At 39.0% G+C, this 23,054-nt stretch overlaps 1 protein-coding gene across 1 annotated transcript in view; it reads left to right on the forward strand.

The window, feature by feature from the left end:
• The window catches only part of ASB4 (ankyrin repeat and SOCS box containing 4), a 118,518-nt gene that overhangs the window by 676 nt on the left and 94,788 nt on the right, over window positions 1-23,054 (forward strand). Inside the window, exon 2 of the mRNA XM_059933882.1 lies at window positions 3,657-3,802. The gene's annotated coding sequence lies outside the window, so the exon portion shown is untranslated. The remainder of the gene's footprint in view (window positions 1-3,656; window positions 3,803-23,054) is intronic.

Genomic DNA, 23,054 nt, shown 5'->3' on the forward strand with positions numbered 1-23,054 from the left:
AAAGTATAAAAGAGAACCTTCCCCGTTAAGATTGAGACAGTTACAATAAGTGAGTATGGCTGAAACAAGCTTCTGATGGTTGCCAGTACTTAATTGCCACCCTGTAGTATGTAGGCAGAAATGGTCACAATTGCCAATTTTCAACAAACACCGGTTTTATTAACAACCAGTAAATAAAAGCAGATGCCAGTTTCTCACCTGTTCTGCACCCAGAAAAAAAGAGACCCTTCAGTTTCTGTATGTCTCTGATTCGGTCCTAAGGGATATTAGGTTATATTGCATGGTAGATAGCAACATAGTTGTCCTTTGAAAGTCCGGGAGGCTTACCTTTTTTTATGTCACTACTGTCCCCTCTGGCAGTAGTGAAATTATAGATACCTTCGCAGAATAACGTAAATGCATACAATAAAAGGCGTGGGGCTTCCCTAGTGGCGCAGTGGTTAAGAATCCGCCTGCCAGTGCAGGGGACATGGGTTTGAGCCTTAGTCCAGGAAGATCCCACATGCCGCGGAGCAACTAAGCCCCTGTGCCACAATTACTGAGCCTGCACTCTAGAGCCCGCGAGCCGCAGCTACTAAAGCCCACGTGCCCTAGAGCCCGCGCTCTGCAACAAGAGAAGCCACCGCAATGAGAAGCCCACGCACCACAACAAAGAGTAGCCCCCGCTTGCCGCAACTAGAGAAAGCCCACACGCAGCAACGAAGACCCAATGCAGCCAAAAATAAATAATTTTAAAAATTATTAAAAAAAGGTGCAGATTGCAAAGGAGACCAATTACATTCAAATGCAATTATCAAAGTAGTCTTTTAAAAGTTTGTGCTATAGTAATATAATAGTGTAATGTGTGCTACATTATTAACACATTAAATAACAAGATCTAGCAACATTCTTTCAAATAGCGATGAGCATAAATGTTATTTCAAGATGTCTGCAGCACTATAATGAAATAATGAACATAAGTCTTATTTACATTAGTAACAAAGTCACAAGTATTGCTAATGCTTCTGAGATTTGATTTGTTTTCTACTTTCATAATTGAAGGAAATGTTAAATTCCTTTAGAAATCAAGATTTTTTTCTCTTCATTCAAGGTCATGAACCCCCCAGATTCTATCCATGGGCCATTTTGGTTAAGAATTTCACCATAGTTACCCTATGACTGGATAGGTGTGGGTGGGATCTCTTCTCTAGGGACTTTTTTTTTTAAACTTTGAGTAGGGCACTTTTATTTATTTATTTATTTATGGTTGTGTTGGGTCTTCGTTTCTGTGCGAGGGCTTTCTCTAGTTGTGGCAAGTGGGGGCCACACTTCATCGCGGTGCACGGGCCTCTCATTATCGCGGCCTCTCTTGTTGTGGAGCACAGGCTCCAGACGCGCAGGCTCAGTAATTGTGGCTCACGGGCCCAGTTGCTCCGCGGCATGTGGGATCTTCCCAGACCAGGGCTCGAACCTGTGTCCCCTGCATTGGCAGGCAAATTCTCAACCACTGCGCCACCAGGGAAGCCCTCTAGGGACGTTTTTAATGTCAGTCTTTGGGGACAGAGAAGAATCTCATATATGAAATCAGAATTTAGAATGAGGACCTAAAGAAGAAGGCCTGGGACTGTGGCCAGGGCTTCTGTATTAGTTCTGAGAGTCTTGTTCCAAGGTTTCTGGATAGTGACTAGTATATAAAACTATTCCTCTTGGACTCTAGGTCAAGAGCTAGGCTTCTATGTCTTTCAAATGTATCACAAAATGAGGAAACCATAAACTGTAAATAAGATCACCTTGTTGTGTGCTGTTCCCCTTTTGCTATTCCCAGGCATTTAAAAAAGTCACGTGCTTAATAATTCATCCTGGTTTCAGCTGAAATTAAAGGGCCAAAGGTCTGTTTCTTTCAGGATATACTCAGGGTAGCGAAATACAGCTTTTGTGCTTATTTCCCCTTCTTGCCCGTGGCAGACATCACTAATTGATTCTACCAATGTTTCTCACTAAGCCTAGACTTGTCCTCACATCTTTTCAAACAACAACAGAAGAAAAATAAAAAAATAAAAATCTCTGAGGTAGCCGCTAACAGATTTCAATTCAGGATGAAGGCTACTCACCATCTTGGGCCACCACAATGCCCTGGGGTTTAGGATGGAGGCATTTGTGGTAAGGAACCAGGCTTTCAAGTCCAGCAAAACCTACCAAACCTCAGTCTCAGAGAATCTTGGAGAATCCTCAGTTTAATTTTATTAACTCAACCAGTGAGTTCCCTCAAACTTGATCTCCTAATTCCCCCATTCTCTGTGTGAAGAGTACTATAGCTCCATTACTCTTCCTCTTTCTGAGTTGCTCTTGAAGCAACTTCTGCAAAAGCAACACCATCCTTATCCCTATCCCTACCACCCTGCCAGAGCTAAGAATCACCTTTTCTCATGGATGGGTGGGGAGGAGAGATGTTTTCTGATTTGGAAATCAGCAGCCTAATTTCTTCATTGTAAGAGGATGGAGAAGCCTGGTCATTAAATTTTATAGTCTATACGGGTGATTACATTTTATTGTATAGCTTACCCATCTTTTGAGATAACTGGGATTTATAGGCTACACCAAGAACCTAACCCTCGGCTAATGTTATTTCATGGGAAAAATGGTGTCTGACTCCCAAATAACCATGTTACCCAATACAAAACAAACTTGTTTTGGAACTTGTTTGTATGCTGGCAACTCCTTACACTTGGTTTGAAAGAGTATTTCTCAAATAATGACATATAACTAGTTTGTAATTAGAAATTAATGGTTGTTAAGCAAAATTTCAGAAATAATAATAGCTTTTATCGATGCTTCTTAAACTATGTGTGGTGAAGGACAGGGTTTCTTTGCCTTTGTAAAGTAAAATGAAAGTGAATTACTAGAAAATGAAGTAAAAATTCAGACATACAAAATACAAGCCCAAATCTTTTATTATTTGATTCAACAGATGTAAAATTACTTTGTCAAATTTGTATAACAGTTTCTAAATGCTTACTCTCAAATTTTCATACTTATGTCACCATGGACCAGAAACAAAGCATTCACAGACCAAAAATGGTCCTTCGAACGCATCGGTGGACTGTCTTTCATGATTGTACTTTTAACTCTTTAAAGTTCTCTGCAGTATATTATCACGTGTAATATTCCCAGTAATTTGTGAAATAGGTTTCTTGTGATTATTGTCATTTTATATAATATATGATGGGGCGTTGGTCCCTCCACATCCTTTTTATTTCCTTCCTCTCCTTACCTCTTTTTTTTTTTTTAAAGGAGTCAGATCTTTAGATCTTTTAACACAAAAATACATGGAAAAGGTGTTATAAAAGATAATTATTATCAGTAAAAGAAAGATTTACTTTGTAGAGGCTTCACACTAGGGCTTCTTGGAGGGTAAAGGAGACTTCCCCACCACCAAGTCATCTTCTGGGAATTCCAATATACTAAAAAGTGAAGAAATGCCATAACAGAAACAGAAAATTGTTGTATATATTTTAAAATATTTATAGTCAACAAATTAACATTCTTCAAATACTAGGTTGAACAATATGAACTTGCTGTTTGTAGAGCTCAAAAACACACAAACGTAAAATAAAATTTTATGTGCTAGTCACAAAATAATTATGCATTTTGTAAAAAATATTCCTGGTTTATTACAGGAGGAGTGGCCCGGTAAAATGAATGAGTTTTTAAAATTCTGGATAAGAACAAGAAAGAGGAAGTGGAACCTGTGTTAAATCATCCTAATGTTCTTGTATGTGTGGGAAGAGAGCAGAGATACTGGATAACTTTAAACTTTCTTAAGGTAAGATGCTAAAAGGAAAAGAGCAATGTGTAAGTTCAAAAGCAAAAAAAAAAAGAATGAGTTTTTTCAGTTGTGTCAATGTATCTCTAGAACAGATGAATAAACAATTTTGAGTTAAAGTTGAAAGTTAACCAGATGGTCCACTAGACCCAAGCCTCTTTCTACAGAGGGCTGTCAGATTTGCTGCCTCTCTTCCAGGAGCAGTTGGACCCCAGATGGAGAGGTCAGAGGGTAGAAAATGTTGGGAGAGAGAAAAGTTGGGGAGACCAGAAACAAAAACTCCCAATCTCCTTCAGAGGCTGACTCAGTATGGCCTGAACTCTATGGAAAAAGTTAAGATATGTTCTGTTCATTCTAGGAAATACATGCATGGTTCCCATTGTCTAATAGCAATAATGTTTCTAGTTATCTATAAATAAACCATATGTGCAACCTCGTTCAGAGTAACTACCACAGCTGTTACTTATTGAACATTTCCCATTCCAACAGGCTTTTCATACAGGACCTCATTTAATTCCTATAACAACCATTTGGATTAGTTACTGTTATTATCTCCAATTTGTGAGTTATGAAACTGAGGCCAGGGGTTAAGTATCTTGCCCAGAGTTACACACCTAGAAAATGGTGGAACCAGAATCCAATATAAGAAAATACATATTAAAAATTCCTTCTTTCTCAGGGGACATCAGTCTTTGTTTTATTAAGGGCTTCCAACTAATAGGATGAGGCCCACCCACATTATGGAGAGTAATCTTCTTCACAGAAATAATGCCATTTGCAGTGACATGGATGGACCTAGAGATTGTCATACTGAGTGAAGTAAGTCAGAGAAAGAGAAATATTGTTTGATATTGCTTATATGTGGAATCTAAAAAGAAATGATACAAATGAACATACTTACAAAACAGAAACGGACTCACAGACTTAGAAAATGAACTTATGGTTACCGGGGGGGAAGGGTGGAGGGAAGGGATACTTAGGGAGCTTGGTATTGACATGTACACGCTGCTATATTTAAAAAGGATAACCACCTGTGGCGTTGCGGGTTTGAGGAGGTGGCTCGCGGGGGTGAGGCGTTTAGGTGCGTGGCCTCCCCACTCTCGTTGGGTGATGTAACACAGACCTTGGAGCCAGATTTGCTGGGTTTGTACCCCCACCCCAACATTTACACGCTCTGTGGCTTTGCGCAACTCAGGTAGCATGAATCTCATCAGCACAGAGAGAAAGCTTCACTGAAAACTCACTACAGGGTGGGTGGCGGGGGAAGCCGGACTCCACGACAAAAGCAGCGGGGCTCGTGGCAAGAATCACGGCTTGCAGGCCGCCCCGGGCGGTCTCGTCTTCCTGCAGCTTGTAGACCCTCAGGCTTAGGAGCTGTTTCAAGCACACAACCTTGAGAGAGTAAGGTCTTCTTCAGAGACCATCTATACTGAATCCATGACTGAACCCGTTAAGACCTCTATATAAACGTTTAAAATTCTGGCAGCACATGCGGAGACCTACTCTTTCAGACACCAGCTGCTGGAGACAGCCTCATAGACAAATTGCTCCCAAGTCAGCCTGTTCTAGCTGAACAGCTATTGTAGACCCTCATAATCTGACTTCATAATGGAGACTGCCACATTCACTGCCATGGGGCTGAAATGGTCTTGGTGCTCCAGCCGGGTGTCAGGCCTGAGCCTCGTAGGTGGGCGAGCCAAGTTCAGGACATTGGTCCACCAGAGACTTCCCAGCCCCACATAATATCAATTGGCGAGAGCTCTGCCAGAGATCTCCATCTCAATGCTAAGACCCAGCTCCACTCAACGACCAGCAAGCTCCAGGGCTGGACATCCTATGTCAAACAACTAGCAAGACAGGAACACAACCCCACCCATTAGCAGAGAGGCTGCCTAAAATCATACTAAGTTCACAGACACCCTAAAACACACCACCGGATGCGGTCCTGCCCACCAGAAAGACAAGATCCAGCCGCATCCACCAGAACACAGGCACCAGTCCCCTCCACCAGGAAGCCTACACAACCTACAGAAACAACCTTACCCACTGGAGGCAGATACCAAAAACAACAGGAACTATGAACCTGCAGCCTGCAAAAAGGAGACCCCAAACACAATAACTTAAGCAAAATGAGAAGACAAATACACAGCAGATGAAGGAACAAGGTAAAAACCCACCAGACCAAACAGATGAAGAGGAAATAGGCAGTCTACCTGAAAAACAATTCAGAGTAATGATAGTAAAGATGATCCCAAATCGTGGAAATAGAATGGAGAAAATACAAGAAACGTTTAACAAGGACCCAGAAGAACTAAAGAGCAAGCAAACAATGATGAACAACACAATAAATGAAATTAAAAATTCTCTAGAAGGAATCAATAGCAGAATAACTGAAGCAGAAGAACAGATAAGTGACCTGGAAGATAAAATAGTGGAAATAACTACTGCAGAGCAGAATAAAGAAAAAAGAATGAAAAGAATTGAGGACAGTCTCAGAGACGTCTGGGACAACATTAAATGCACCAACATGCTAACTATAGGGGTCCCAGAAGAAGAAGAGAAAAAGAAAGGGACTGAAAAACTATTTGAAGAGATTATAGTTGAAAACTTCCCTAATATGGGAAAGGAAATAGTCAATCAAGTCCAGGGAGTGCAGAGTCTCATACAGGATAAATCCACGGAGAAACACGCCAAGACACATATTAATCAAACTATCAAAAATTAAATACAAAGAAAAAATATTAAAAGCAGCAAAGGAAAAGCAACAAATAACATACAAGGGAATCCCCATAAGGTTAACAGCAGATCTTTCAGCAGAAACTCTGCAAGCCAGAAGGGAGTGGCAGGACATATTTAAAGTGATGAAAGGGAAAAACCTACAACCAAGCAAGGATCTCATTCAGATTCGATGGAGAAATTAAAACATTTACAGACAAGCAAAAGCTAAGAGAATTCAGCACCACCAAACCAGCTTTACAACAAATTCTAAAGGAACTTCTCTAGGCAGGAAACACAAGAGAAGGAAAAGACCTACAATAACAAACCCAAAACAATTAAGAAAATGGTAATAGGAACATACATATCGATAATTACCTTAAATGTAAATGGATTAAGTGCTCCAACCAAAAGACATAGACTGGCTGAATGGATACAAAAACAAGACCCATATATATCCTGTCTACAAGAGACCGACTTCAGACCTAGGGACACATACAGACTGAAAGTGAGGGGATAGAAAAAGATATTCCATGCAAATGGAAATCAAAAGACAGCTGGAGTAGCAATTCTCATATCAGAAAAAATAGACTTTAAAATAAAGACTATTACAAGAGATGAAGAAGGACACTACATAATGATCGAGGGATCAATCCAAGAAGAAGATACAACAATTGTAAATATTTATGCACCCAACATAGCAGCACCTCAGTACATAAGGCAAATGCTAACAGCCATAAAAGGGGAAATTGACAGTAACACAATCATAGTAGGGGACTTTAACACCCCACTTTCACCAATGGACAGATCATCCAAAATGAAAATAAATAAAGAAACACAAGCTTTAAATGATACATTAAACAAGATGGACTTAATTGATATTTATAGGACATTCCATCCAAAAACAACAGAATACATTTTCTTCTCAAGTGCTCATGGAACATTCTCCAGGATAGATCATATCTTGGGTCACAAATCAAGCCCTGGTAAATTTAAGAAAATTGAAATAGTATCAAGTATCTTTTCCAACCACAACGCTATGAGACTAGATATCAATTACAGGAAAAAATCTGTAAAAAATACGAACACATGGAGGCTAAACAATACACTACTTAATAACCAAGAGATCACTGCAGAAATCAAAGAGGAAATCAAAAAATACCTAGAGACAAATGACAATGAAAACACAATGGCCCAAAACCTATGGGATGCAGCAAAAGCAGTTCTAAGAGGGAAGTTTACAGCAATACAATCCTACCTCGAGAAACAAGAAAAATCTCAAATAAACAACCTAACCTTACACCTAAAGCAAATAGAAAAAGAAGAACAAAAAACCCCCAAAGTTAGCAGAAGGAAAGAAATCATAAAGATCAGATCAGAAATAAATGAAAAAGAAATGAAGGAAACAGTAGCAAAGATCAATAAAACTAAAAGCTGGTTCTTTGAGAAGATAAACAAAATTGATAAACCAGTAGCCAGACTCATTAAGAAAAAAAGGGAGAAGACTCAAATCTATAGAATTAGAAATGAAAAAGGAGAAATCACAACTGACACTGCAGAAATACAAAGGATCATGAGAGATTACTACAAGCAACTATATATCAATAAAATGGACAACCTGGAAGAAATGGACAAATTCTTAGAAAAGCACAACCTTCCGAGACTGAACCAGGAAGAAATAGAAAATATAAACAGACCAATCACAGCACTGAAACTGAAACTGTGATTAAAAATCTTCCAACAAACAAAAGCCCAGGACCAGATGGATTCTCAGGCAAATTCTATCAAACATTTAGAGAAGAGCTAACACCTATCCTTCTCAAACTCTTCCAAAATATAGCAGAGGGAGGAACACTCCCAAACTCATTCTACAAGGCCACCATCACCCTGATACCAAAACCAGACAGAGATGTCACAAAAAATGAAAACTACAGACCAATATCACTGATGAACATAGATGCAAAAATCCTCAGCAAAATACTAGCAAACAGAATCCAGCAGCACATTAAAAGGGTCATACACCATGATCAAGTGGGGTTTATCCCAGGAATGCAACGATTCTTCAACATATGCAAATCAATCAATGTGATACACCATATTAACAAACTGAAGGATAAAAACCACATGATAATCTCAATAGATGCAGAAAAAGCTTTTGACAAAATTCAGCACCCATTTATGATAAAAACTCTCCAGAAAGTGGGCATAGAGGGAACCTACCTCAACATAATAAAGGCCGTATATGACAAAGCCACAGTCAACATCATTCTCAATGGTGAAAAACTGAAACCATTTCCTCTAAGATCAGGAACAAGACAAGGTTGCCCACTCTTACCACTGTTATTCAACATAGTTTTGGAAGTTTTAGCCACAGCAGCCAGAGAAGAAAAAGAAATAAAAGGAATCCAAATCGGAAAAGAAGGAGTAAAACTGTCATTGTCACTGTTTGAAGATGACATGATACTATACATAGAGAATCCTAAAGATGCTACCAGAAAACTACTGGAGCTAATAAATGAATTTGGTAAAGTAGCAGGATACAAAGTTAATGCACAAAAATCTCTTGCATTCCTATACGCTAATGATGGAAAATCTGAAAGAGGAATTAAGGAAACACTCCCATTTACCATTGCAAAAAAGAATAAAATACTTAGGGATAAACTTACCTAAGGAGACAAAAGATCTGTATGCAGAAAACTATAAGATCCTGAGGAAGAAATTAAAGATGATACAAACAGATGGACAGATATACCATATTCTTGGATTGGAAGAATCAACATTGTGAAAATGACTGTACTCCCTAAAGCAATCTACAGATTCAATGCATTCCCTATCAAATTACCAATGGCATTTTTCATGGAACTAGAACAAAAAATTTCACAATTTGTATGGAAACACGAAAGACCCCGAATAGCCAAAGGAATCTTGAGAGGCAAAAATGGAGCTGGAGGAATCAGGCTCCCTGACTTCAGACTATACTACAAAGCTACAATAATCAAGACAGTATAGTACTGGCACAAAAACAGAAATATAGATCAATGGAACATGATAGAAAGCCCAGAGATAAACCCATGCACATATGGTCGCCTTATCTTTGATAAAGGAGGCAAGAATATACAATGGAGAAAAGACAGCCTCTTCAATAAGTGGTGCTAGGAAAACTGGAAGCTACATGCAAATGAATGAAATTAGAACACTCCCTAACACCATACACAAAAATAAACTCCAGGGGCTTCCCTGGTGGTGCAGTGGTTAGGAATCCACCTGCCAATGCAGGGGACATGGGTTCGTGCCCCGGTCTGGGAAGATCCCACATACCGCGGAGCGGCTAGGCCCGTGAGCCACAACTACTGAGCCTGTGCGTCTGGAGCCTGTGCTCTGCAACGAGAGAGGCCACGACAGTGAGAGGCCCGTGCACTGCAATGAAGAGTGGCCCCCGCTCGCCGCAACTGGAGAAAGCCCTCGCACAGAAACGAAGACTCAACACAGCGAAAAATAAATAAATAAATAAATAAATTTATTAAAAATAAATAAATAAATAAAATAAACTCCAAATGGATTAAAGACCTTAATCTAAGGCCAGACACTATAAAGCTCTTAGAGGAAAACATAGGCAGACACTCTATGACATAAATCACAGCAAGATCCTTTTTCACCCACCTCCTAGAAAAATGGAAATAAAAACAAAAGTAAACAAATGGGACCTAATGAAACTTAAAAGCCTTTGCACAGCAAAGGAAACCATAAACAAGATGAAAAAACAACCCTCAGAATGGGAGAAAATATTTGCAAATGAAGCTACTGACAAAGGATTAATCTCCAAAATATACAAGCAGCTCATGCAGCTCAATATCAAAAACACAAACAACCCAATCCAAAAATGGGCAGAAGACCTAAATAGACATTTCTCCAAAGAAGATATACAGACTGCCAACAAACACATGAAAGGATGTTCAACATCACTAATTATTAGAGAAATGCAAATCAAAACTACAATGAGATATCACCTTATACCAGTCAGAATAGCCATCATCAAAAAATCTACAAACAATAAATGCTGCAGAGGGTGTGGAGAAAAGGGAACCCTCTTGCACTGTTGGTGGGAATGTAAATTGATACACTATGGAGAACAGTATGGCGGTTCCTTAAAAAATTAAAAATAGAACTACCATATGACCCAGCAATCCCACTACTGGGCATATACCCTGAGAAAACCGTAATTCAAAAAGAGTCATGTACCACAATGTTCATTGCAGCTCTATTTACAATAGCCAGGACACAGAAACAACCTACACGTCCATCGACAGATGAATGGATAAAGAAGATGTGGCACATATGTACAATGGAATATTACTCAACCATAAAAAGAAGCGAAATTGAGTTATTTGTAGTGAGGTGGATGGACCTAGAGTCTGTCATACAGAATGAAGTAAGTCAGAAAGAGAAAAACAAATACCATATGCTAACACATATATATGGAATCTAAAAAAAAAAAGGTCTGAAGAACCTAGGGGCAGGACAGGAATAAAGACATAGACGTAGAGAATGGACTTGAGGACCCGGGGGTGGAATGATAAGCTGAGACGAAGTGAGAGAGTGGCATTGACATATAAACACTACCAAATGTCAAACAGATAGCTAGTGGGAAGCAACCGCATAGCACAGGGAGATCAGCTCGGTGCTTTGTGACCACCTAGAGGGGTGGGATAGGGAGGGTGGGAGGGAGATGCAAGAGGGAGGGGGTATGGGGATATATGTATATGTATAACTGATTCACTTTTTTATACAGCAGCAACTAACACAACAATGTAAAGCAATTATACTCCAATAAAGATGTTAAAAAAAATTAAAACAATAATAAAAATAAAAAGTATAACCAACAAGGACCTGCTGTATAGCACAGGGAACTTTGCTCAATGTTATGCGGCAGCTAGATGGGAGGGGAGTCTGCGGGAAAATGGATACGTGTATATGTATGGCTGAGTCGCTTTGCTGTGCATCTGAAACTGTCACAACATTGTTAATTGGCTATATTCCAATATAAAATAAAAAGTTAAACAAACAAAAACAAATGAACAAAAAACACCTCATTTCTAAAACACAAAACAAAAAATCCCCCCTCATTTCCACCCTGATATATTTTTTGTTAATTGTCAAATTAAAAGATTTTTATACCTTTGCTATTTATGGTAAGAGCAGAGATGAATTAGCTACAGCAAGAGTTATAGAAAATGAGCTCGTGTCAACTCTCATGAAAGAGCATCTTTAAAATTGGGTTACTTTTTATACTTTTCCTCTGCCTGCTTGCACTACTTCACTTCACATTTACTGAATATGTTCTGCATCTCCAAGCAGTTACTGGGAACTCAAAATAAAGGAGGCATACCTTCCTGCCTTGGTGGAGATCATAATCTGGTGGGAGAGGAGGCACCTGAACAGACATGTTCAATGTTATCTGTCAAGGGCTAAGAACTTTGATTTTTATCCTGTATGTGCTGCAAAGCCACTAAAGCTGTTGTGGTTGGAGCGCAGGTTGGAAAAGAATTTCCAGACACAAGGCAGAATGTAAGGAAGATAGAGTTTATTAAAGAGAAGGGTCGCTGCAAGAACAGCGGGCCGACTTCCTGGTAGCCAGGGGAAGTCGACAATGAGCATGGGTTGCTTGTCTGTTTTTATAGCCAGGGAATGTGCAAGTCATCTGCTGACTGGGCAGAGTATGTATACATTCAGTGTGCTGAGAGGGAGAAAAACAGGGCAAATGTCTTTCCTTATATGGGATGGGAAAGGGACCAGGCATGCTGCTTCCGAGGGCTCTGGGACACAGCAGTGGTCACACTGTGACAGAGTGATAGGAGTCCTGTAACTCTTTGTTCTGGCAATATTGGCCCTTTGAGTTTATCTTCTTCTTTGTCTTTGGAGCACACTACAAAAGCCTTTTAAGGAAGGGAGAAACAGTGTTTCACAAAGGTCACTCTGATGGCTGTTGGAGGGTGAGTTGGGTAGAGTCTACTTCCTAAATCTCCTTGAGAAAAGATGTGAACAAGGCTGAGGCAGTGGGGAGGGAGGACAAGGAGCAGATATAAGGAATTTCAGAGGTTGAATGGATGGAAATAGGTGACATAAGACGTGGGGGAGAAGGAGGAATTGAAGATGACTTGGGTTGTTCAAATGTGTAAATGGAGATACACTAACTGGGATGGGAGAGGAACAGATTGGGGTGGCATGGACAGGGGAAGATTGTTGAGCACCTTTGATGTGCTCCAAGCCCGGGAGAAGATTGCAGACAAGTTTTTAGTGCTTAGGAATAAGGTCTTGTCTGGACATGGAAACGTTGGGTTCGGTAGCAGAGAGCACAGCAAGTTGTGTAGAGGATCTTCAGGAAGGGTTGAGGTTGTAGCCTGAAGTAAAGTGACATATGTTAAAGTCCTAAGTGGCTAGGAGGCAGGTTGAAAAGTAGGAAGTAGGATGGAGACTTAGACATTGAACTGAGCTTTAGGGATCACCTTAAACTAGGGAAAGCAGATACTGGCATAGAGGTGATCATTTTCCTTTTCTCCTGAATCTGAATGTGGCCTTGAAGTTCTTTATACCGCAGTGCTCCAGGCAGTGATTCCTTGACCATAGAGGATGCAACCTATTTGCTATCTATCCCTTTATACGGACTGGGAACAATGTGGACGGTGGAGGTGATAGAGGATTGGAAAGAAATCTCCAGAGTTATCTGTGCTTGGCCTAATACGGCCCCTCTCCTGGCCTCTGTACCTCCATGGACAAGAGTGACAAGAGAGCCCTGGAACAACTCACCTCCTCACCTCCAATATCTGTTTCATCTCATTAGGCCCTTTATCCCTATGTTATGTGGTCACGTGCAGAAGCCCAGGCTTCCTAGTCAGCCTTCATCCTGCAGACTCTTCCCATATGGCAGGGTACTTTCTCCCATCTCCCTATCCTCCCCCACCCCCAACTTCCAAAACACTTTTGTTGTGTCCTCTGAAACCCATAGTCATTAACAAAGTCCCCTATGTTCTGAAACATCGTCTCTAAATACTCTTTTCAACTTTCTGTGTTATCTACTGACCCCCCAACCCTAGGATACTTCCCCATCTGTCCTAGATGGTTCTGCTCCCACCCACAATCACTCCCTTTTATACTATCCTGCCAAAATGCTCGGTGATTTTAACATCCTTTTGTGTAACCTTTCCAGACTTACATTTTCAGTTCCACAATTGCCTTTCCTCCAGTGACCTTGTCTCTACCCTACTTCGCTGCCTACTTCTATGGTTGTACTTTAAGATTTTGCTATTACCACTAATCACAACAATTCTAAAATCTTACTTTTAAGATCTCATTTTCCAGCTACCATCTTTTATCTTTTAGCTCATTCCTTCTGGTACTCCACTTTTTGAAAAATTCTTTGACCTTGTTTGATATCTGACTATTTTTTTAAATGGTTGCCTTTCACCCCAAACACTCCACTTTGCATAGTGCTGATCCTTTATAGTGTGCTTTTTCACTGAAATAGCTATATATAAATCCAGTGTAGTAGACTGTAAGTATATATGTTTTTCCTAAGTTCTGAGGGCTACCATATACTTGTATCTAGTAAGAACTACTGAAAAACAATTTTGATAATTTCGTCAAGTTGGTAAGTTTTCTGAAAAATGCATGATTTCTTCCTTTGAGTACCTTTTCCTGCCATTTATTCTTTGTTCTGGTGAACAGCTTTGCCATGCAGGCTGACAAAAAGGGGTGCAAGTGATAGAACTGGGCCTGCCACAGGAAACAGGAAGAGTATCACAGTTTTAGGCGAGAGACTCAAAGCCCATTCAAGGAGACATCTGAGGAACAGAAGTAAAGATTAGCAGATAATCAGATTCTGGGGCCAGCCCTTGACATTGTAGGGGACATCATGAACCTAACCGCAGCTTGGGAAGACAGGCCAGCATTTTAACAAGTGGAAGTTGAAAGCACCCATTTCTAGGGTCAGAGAAGGGACAGTGATGGGTGGTGGGGGAGGTCAAGAACTTTCTCCCTAGAGGCAACGTTATAAAGACCAAGGCACTGCTCACTCGGTTGATGCTTCCGTTTCCAGGGACCCCATCCCCTTTGCTAATGGACTGTGCGTGTACAGCACAGGCAAGCAGGAGGAATTTAGATTTTATTTGATATGTTTTATTTTAGGAGAATTGACATAAGAGTCTTAAGGAATTACTTTTGGACACTTATTTCATTTTCTGCCTTTCATTTATTTTTCCTGCAAGCAGTGTTTTATTATTATTATCATTATTTTTTTTAAGCCTGTGCATTTTCTTTTCATTATTTTATATTTCACAGAAGCTCTGGAGCTTGAATTTGCCTGGCTGCCTTGGGGGAAGATGAGCTCACTTTTGGTGTGGGAATTAGGGGCGGGGCTCTTTCTTATTTCAGACACAGATCATGGTTATCATCCATGTTTACTTAATATTTTATGACTTGAAAACATAATGACTGTTTACATGAAATATGGTTAAATTGCAGAGATGGAGGGGGGATGCTAAATTAAGTCCTCAGTATTCTTTGTAACCTTATATTTCATTTCAAGTAACCTCTCCTGCATTCCAAAATTTAGAAAGTAAGTCGTGTGACTATTCTAAGTGAGAAGAAATTGAAGTTACTTGAATATCTTAAAAGTGGAAAATGAAGCCAATTCTAGCAACATGAGGCACTGCATAGAGGCCCATAAGTCATGAGAAATCACAGGAATAATGGAAAATTCCTGGTGGAGGAAATTGGACAGAATTGAACAGTGAAGAGCACACAGGAAGAAGGGATGAAAGAGGACAGTGGGCTTGTGGGTCAGCAGCCTCTGCTGGACTCCAGACTGGTGATCATCCATGAGTGCTGACAGCTGAACTCCTCCTAGTCCAAGGGCGGCTGTGGAGCTGACCTGGGACCGGAAGGTGACCCCATCACCCCCACCCCCAGGGGGCTACAGAGAAACTCACTTAGGCCATCTCCTAAAGCTTTAGTAAGCAACCTCTTGCCACCAAAGAGGGAAATAGCAAGAAAAAGCACTTTTTTCTTTGTGTTTTTCTTTGTGTTTTGTTGGTTTTAGGTTGTGGCCACAGACTGCATTAGCGCTTGCTAATTCTACCCCTGTTATTAACTAGAAAAGAAATTCCCTTCAATACTGAAGAAACCATTCAAAGCTTAAAGGAAATAGAGAGTGATATTGAGGAAAACTGGGTGTGAACAACTGGATAGATAAAATCAGTGACAGATAGATGGGTGGATAGATGCACAGACAAAGAAGTAGATAATGAATCTCAGAGTCCACTGGAATACATAGAACCAGTCTTTGACCTCTTCATTTCTCCCTGTCTGGTGTCAGTGATGTGTAATACATGTGATAGCCTCCTGGGTGGTCCTCACACCTCCAAACTTTGGAGTTATCTTTCTCTTTAATAAGTTTTTTAACTTGCTCAAACCCCATCTCATGTAATCTGTTGCTCTAAGTCTCCCTAAGGATTCCTTGGCATGAAGTTCAGGGGCTTGGATCACCCTTCTTTCTTGCTTACTTGAAATTCTCCACCTTTGCTGTGTGTCTTATTTCCTGTGTCTCTTCTCTTCCCTCCACCCTGCAGTATGCAACTACCTTCCCTTTCCTTTAATGATCTACAAAGAACCGTTAAGACAATTAATACATTTGGCACTGAAGATTCAGGTAGCTGGGGGTGGAGGAGAGTCACTTCACAGTACAGCCAAATAAACAGTATAAAAGTAATTATTAAGTAGCCTTATTCTACCTCTCCTTGTTCTAACTCCCAGTCACCTTCATCACTGGACATTTCTTTCTTGTCCTTATTCTTCCTTCCACCCAGTTGTCTCACCATTTTGCTGGGCCATCAGTCCATTTCTCCAGCATCTCTCTCCCTCTCAGCTTTCCAAGGGTAAAACCAAAATTCTCCTTGTGTTCTTATTGTTCCAGGAGAGCACCGAAGGATGTTTCTTTGTAATAATCCCAACTAGTCTTTTGATAATTAACATCCTGACTATGTGGGAACAGAAATGATCTTTATTGCCACCATTCCTAGACACTGTCCTCCAGCAGGGTGGCAAGGGAGAGCCACTGCTTACCTGGGGGTCCTGCAGAGTTCAGAGTTCAGTTCTGCCCAGGAGTTGTGCAGCTCACCTGGATAGCTGGGGACTTTCCCTCTTCTGAGGCTTAACATGTAGGAGCAAAGGAAGGTTGGATCAGATCATTCAGCTCCTGGCTCTGGTTTCTAGGTCAGGGTGGAACTATCTCCTGTGCTGAGCAAATTTTTACACATAATTTCAGCAAGGAGTTTTATGGTCATGGCAGATATTACTAGAGCTTTAGCCAGGAAAGACAATATACATTACTGACCTATTTCTTAAGAAAAATAATAATAAATAAAATTTAAAACCCTATAATTTTGTAACCTAATAAACTTTTCTAAGCACAAGTTTTTAATGGATAGCAGCAATTTTAATTAAATATCTCATCTTTCAAAAACCTTTGTATACAACCTCCAGTAATGCCACTTTATTTTGCCTATTTGTTCTTCAAGACAGGATCATACATGGTAATTTTAAAAGGACACTGACCCAAGGACCCTCTACTTCAATATTAGGGCCCTCCCCGTTTTGCTCTAGAATGAAATCTTTATGCCAAGGATTTTCACTTTCCCTCTGTTCTGCCTTCTCTTCCAGACCATGTCTCAAAGCCTGTCATTTCACATCCAGCCTGGCTGCAGGTTCTTTTCTAGCAAACAAACAAGAGTCTTAGCACCTCAAGAGGAATTCTACCTTTAGTTCTTTGAAAATAACAAGTTTCTTCTCCAGGCTACACTTGGAAAATATGGTCTTGTATGTCAGGAGGTCCCCACCCCAGAGCCTTTTTACAAGCATGCCCTCCTACTTTTGTTGATATTCCCTAAACTATTATGTTTCACCTCTTGCCATGGTGATACTGACAAATCCAACAAAACTCTCAACATTAGTACCAAAATTACATTCGGAGTCTTATTTGTATTTTTTAGTTTTACCCGTTATATAAAGCCCCTCAAATAGGAAGGTGGTTGGACATGGTAGTGTTCGGAGAATAGCTTTGTGTTAGTATGAAAGGAGCAAGGTTAACTCCTGACACAGACTTGTTTTGAGACAACATAGAGAGTCAGAAGTATATCGACCCCTGATTATTGAACCCGGAATGGGTACACATGACCTAAGAAAGGATTTTCTTTAATTTATTTTTTCTTACACAAGCAGCACATGTATGCTTTCACACTGCAAAATATTCAAATGTTACTGATAAAATTAAAATCTCCCTACCCTTTGTCCATGGGAAAATACTTTTCTTAGTTTCATATGTATTCTTTTCTTTGTCTATTATTTTCTTATATATGTACCTATAGAAACATATGGTATTATTGTGTGTGTGTTCATGAAGCAATATTGTCAACTAGTTTTTCTGGTGCCTTGAGGATGACTTTTTTAGCACAGAAAACACTCTTCAGAGGTGATCTTTGTTTTTAAAAATTGATAATTTATTAATTATAGATTATGAAACCTATATCTTATGCTTGAAGAAGAGATTACAAATCTTATTATTCTATTCATAGCAAATTTCAACAATCCCTTTAAGAGGTCTTTGATTAATATTAAGACCAATTTATAGAGTTAGGTATTTAAACTTCTTTATCCAAACTGCAGTCATGAAACTAATATTCTGTTTCCTTTTAAAGTTCTACATTGTCTGATTTAACAAACAAAATTTTCCCGAGTAGTTAAATAGCTCATATATGAAATAAATTATACTTATAAATAGATGATTCTTAAATTCTCTTAATGTTCCATCAATATTTATGAAGCACAGACATTAAATTAAAATCACAAGCCTAAATAAATTATATAGTACATTTTAAATTAGAATCACAAGATTGCTGTTCTAATAAGCTATTATTCTATCAGACTAAATTTTGAATATTACAGGTATATGGAATATAAAATTATGCAAAATTCTGAACACTAAATTATTGAAAACACAGATTTATCTTGACATTTATATATTTACCTTCAAATTTTCTTAGGGTTGAAAGATGCTTACCTACTAAAGAAAAATTATGTTATTTCACATGATTTTGGGGGTTACTTTATTATATAATTTTGGGGTTGTTTTCTTTGCTTGATAGAGTTTTGCAACAAGCAGAGGTTATAGACTTGCATAATTGGATCACTGTGGCAATGATGATATGCACTGGTCCTTACTTATATGAAAAATTGCAAAGCCAGTGACTCCAAAACTTCAAGAGTAAGCTGGCCACAGACATAGCTTACATGCCTGGATTTGAGTCCTGTCATTACTGGATTAGTCAGGGTTCTCCAGAGAAACAGAGCCAATAGGCTATGCATAGTTACATAGAGAGAGATTTATTTTAAGGAAATGGCCCATGTGATTGTGGAGGCTTGGTAAGTCCAAAAATCTGCAGAGTGGGCCAGCAGGCTGGAGACCCAGGAAAGGGGGGCAGTTTGAGTCCAAAGGCAGTCTGCAGACAGAATTCCTTCTTGCTCAGGGGATGTCAGTCTTTGTTTTATTAAGGCCTCAAACTAATAGGATGAGACCCACCTACATTATGGAGAGTAATCTTCTTTACTCAAAGTCCACCAAGTTAGTTTCATTTCAAAAACACCTTCACAGAAATAATGCCATTTGCAGTGACATGGTTGGACCTAGAGATTGTCATACTGAGTGAAGTAAGTCAGACAGAGAAAGACAAATATCGTATGATATCGCTTATATGTGGAATCTAAAAAATTAGTACAAATGAACCTATTTACAAAACAGAAATAGAGTCACAGATGTAGAAAACAAACTTACGGTTACCAAGGGAGAAAGGTGGAGAGGGATAAATTGAGAAATTGGGATTGACATATACATACTACTATATATAAAATAGATAACTAATAAGAACCTACTGTATAGCACAGGGAACTCTACTCAGTACTCCATAATGACCTATATGGGAACAGAATCTAAAAAAGAGTGGATATATGTATATGTTTAACTGATTCACTTTGCTGTACAGCAGAAACTAACACATTGTAAATCAACTATACTCCAATAAAAATTAACTAAAAAAAAGAAAAAAACCCACAAAAGCACCTTCACAGAAACATCCAGAATAATGTTTGACCAAATATCTGGGCACTGTGGGCCAGCCAAATTGACACAAAATTAACCTTTTAATTACTCATCATTTAAATCAGATTAGACTGTGAAATCCTACACAGGGGGCAACATCACTTGATTAAAGCTTGCGTTCCTAAGGCTAAAATAAGTAAACGCAGTTCCATTCAACTCTAGAGATCTTTGAGCTTCCATGAATCCTACCTGAATTCTTTTCATATGCTGTCTATCAATATTGCTTATCATTAAGCCCCATAAAACTCTTATAAATATTTAAATTATATCTCTGAACTTGAGGTCACCTAGGTATATTTTCCATGTTACTAGTTCTCACAGGAGTACTTTATTCTTTGATGCATAATATTCCTCTGCACGAATGTGCTTTAGTTTATTTAACTGATTCTAATTGATATTCAGATTTTTTGCTATCACAAATAATTATGCAATAAATAATCTTGCATGTGATTTCTTGTGCATAAGTATAAATGTTTATATAGGGTAAATGCCTAGAAATAGATTTGCTGAGTCTTAGAGTATGCATATATTCAGTTTTAATCAATTACTACACTGCCTAATTGTCCTCCAGAGTGGCTATACTAAGTTAACACAACAGCAATATGAAAATACCTTTCCCTCTAATCCTTACCAATCAATTGATGTTATTGGACATTTTATTTTTTGCCTGACTGTTGCATAAAAAAAGGTATTTCATTTTCCTTTTTATTTGTATGCTTCTGAATCTTTGTGAGACCAAGTATCTTTTTGGATATTCATTTATCTTTGTAATTCTGCAATTTGACTTTCTTATGTATTCATGGGTCTGTTTCTAGAATTTTTATTCTTTAAAAAATTGATCTCTTTTTCTTATTGTGCCAATAATGCTATTTAAATCACTATAGGGGCTTCCCTGGTGGCGCAGTGGTTAAGAATCTGCCTGCCAATGCAGGGGGCACAGGTTCGAGCCCTGGTCCGGGAAGATCCCACATGCTGCGGAGCAACTAAGCCCGTGAACCACAAGTACTGAGCCTGCGCTCTAGAGCCCACAAGCCACAACTACTGAGCCCATGTGCCACAACTACTGAAGCCTGCGTGCCTAGAGACTGTGCTCTGCAACAGGAGAAGCCACCACAATGAGAAGCCCACGAACCACAACAAAGAGTAGCCCCTGCTCACCACAACTAGAGAAAGCCCGCGTGCAGCAACAAAGACCCAACGCAGCCAAAAATAAATTAATTAATTTAAAAAAAATTTAATAAATCACTATAGATTTATAATACAATTGCATATTAGATTGAACAAATTCTATTACCCCAGCCCAGTTACCTTTTTAAAGCAAAAATATCTTGATTGTTCTTAAAATCTTACACCTCCATATAAATTTTATAATTAGCATGTAAAAGTTTATGAAAAATCCTATTGACCTTAGATATGGGATATACTGAATTTATAGATTCATTTTTGGAGAATTGACATCTTTAAAATGGCAAATCTTACCATCTGTGAACTTGGTATTTATCCACTAGTTTAGGTATACTGAGTAAAAGGAACAGTTGTAAGTAGGCCTTTAGTGGTGTGGTGGTGAGGTGTGGGAAGAAAGGAGGTGTTCTATAGTCCTATGATTAGGTCTCAGTCTTTTGGTGAGCCTCTGCCCCTGCACTGTGAACCTCACCAGTGCTTGCAAGTTTTTCCCCCCGCTCTTAGCTGGGAGAGGACGGCTACAGGAGTCTGGAGTTGAGTGTTTCCCTTCCCTCAGGTAGGTTGGGCTCTGATAAAATTCCACCAGGTTAATCTCTGGTAAAATAGTTTATCGCGAGGGCAGCCTTTGTTAAGAAGAATAGAATGCAATGACACATTTCAAAAAGGTTACTTTTCCCCTCTCCCTGCTAGAAGCACAAGGGGATTTTTCTCTGATATTCACTGTGAGGACCTGTTGGAGCTCCTAGTGATAAAATTCACAAGTGTGGGACTGCCCCCCATGACTGGGTCCCCTTGGAGTTTTTAACTTTCGTACTTGTCCATACTAATCCTCTAGCAAGCCTTTAATGATTACAGTTCAAGTTTTCCTACCATGGCACTGGTTCCCAGAGAGGCTGCAAGGCATACTAAAAGGCAAAAACACAGTTTGAAGAGACTGAACAAGCATCAGAACCAGAGTCAGATATGGCAGGAATATTGGAATTATCAGACCAGAAATTTAAAACAACTATGACTAATATATTAAAGAATCTAATGGAACAACTAGACAACATGCAAGGACAGATAATGTAAGCAGAGGGATGGCAATCCTAAGAAAGAATCAAAAAGAATTGCTAGTGATCCAAATCACCATAACAGAAATGAAGAATGGCTTTGATGGGCTCATTAGTAGACTAGACACAGCTGAGGGAAGACTCTCTGAACTTGATATCTTAATGGAAACTTCCAAAACTGAGAAGCAAAGCAAAAAAAAAAAAAGACTGAAGAAAACAGAACAGAATAACCAGAAACTGTGAGACATCTACAAGAGATCTAACATGCATAATGGGAATACCAGAAGGAGAAGAAAGAGAGAAAGGAACAAAAGCAATATTTGAAGCAATAATGACTGAAGATTTACCCCAGATTAATGTCAGACACCAAACCACAGTTGCAGGAAGTGCAGAGAATACCAAGCCCTCTTCCCCTGCTTCAAGGAAGGACATGGTCTAAGGAGTAATTTATGCTCCGGAGCTCCCCTTGGAATCAGGCTGGGACTTCACATGAAATCGCATCCTTTTTTGGCTTCTTCCCTTTCCCTGTCCTTCTCCCATTCGCTTAATGTCTCTAGGAAGCCTTTCTTTAATAAATCTCTTGTAGCTGAAAAAATAAAAATTAAAGTTTAAATGAATGTTGAAATCTACCTAAAGTTTTACTTATGTCATTTGACATAATCATATTGCTTTAACTTTTAATGTGTTAACATAATAAATTACATATAGAGTTTTTTAAAAAACAGTGAACTCTACTTCATCATTTTTTTAAAATACACTGCCAGATTTGATTTGCTAATATTTATTTAGGACTCTATGTTCTTAAGTGAAATTGACCTCTAATTTTATTCTTGGGCAGGATTTGTGTTGTTTACATTTAGAGATTGTAATAGTCTTATAAAATAACTGTCTATCTTCTTCTTTTGTTGTGTAGTATATGGTCATATTTTGTAATGATCCATGGATTTTTGATAAATATTTATGTCTTTATTAGGTGCAGAATTTGCTCTGTTTCATATAAATTGAAACTTCTTAATGGTATTATTTAAGCATATATTTATATTTATGTTCAGAGCAAAATATATACAAATATATTTATATTTGTATTGCTCTGAATATT

Source organism: Balaenoptera ricei, chromosome 9 (assembly GCF_028023285.1).
Source record: "Balaenoptera ricei isolate mBalRic1 chromosome 9, mBalRic1.hap2, whole genome shotgun sequence".
NCBI classification, from domain to species: domain Eukaryota; kingdom Metazoa; phylum Chordata; class Mammalia; order Artiodactyla; family Balaenopteridae; genus Balaenoptera; species Balaenoptera ricei.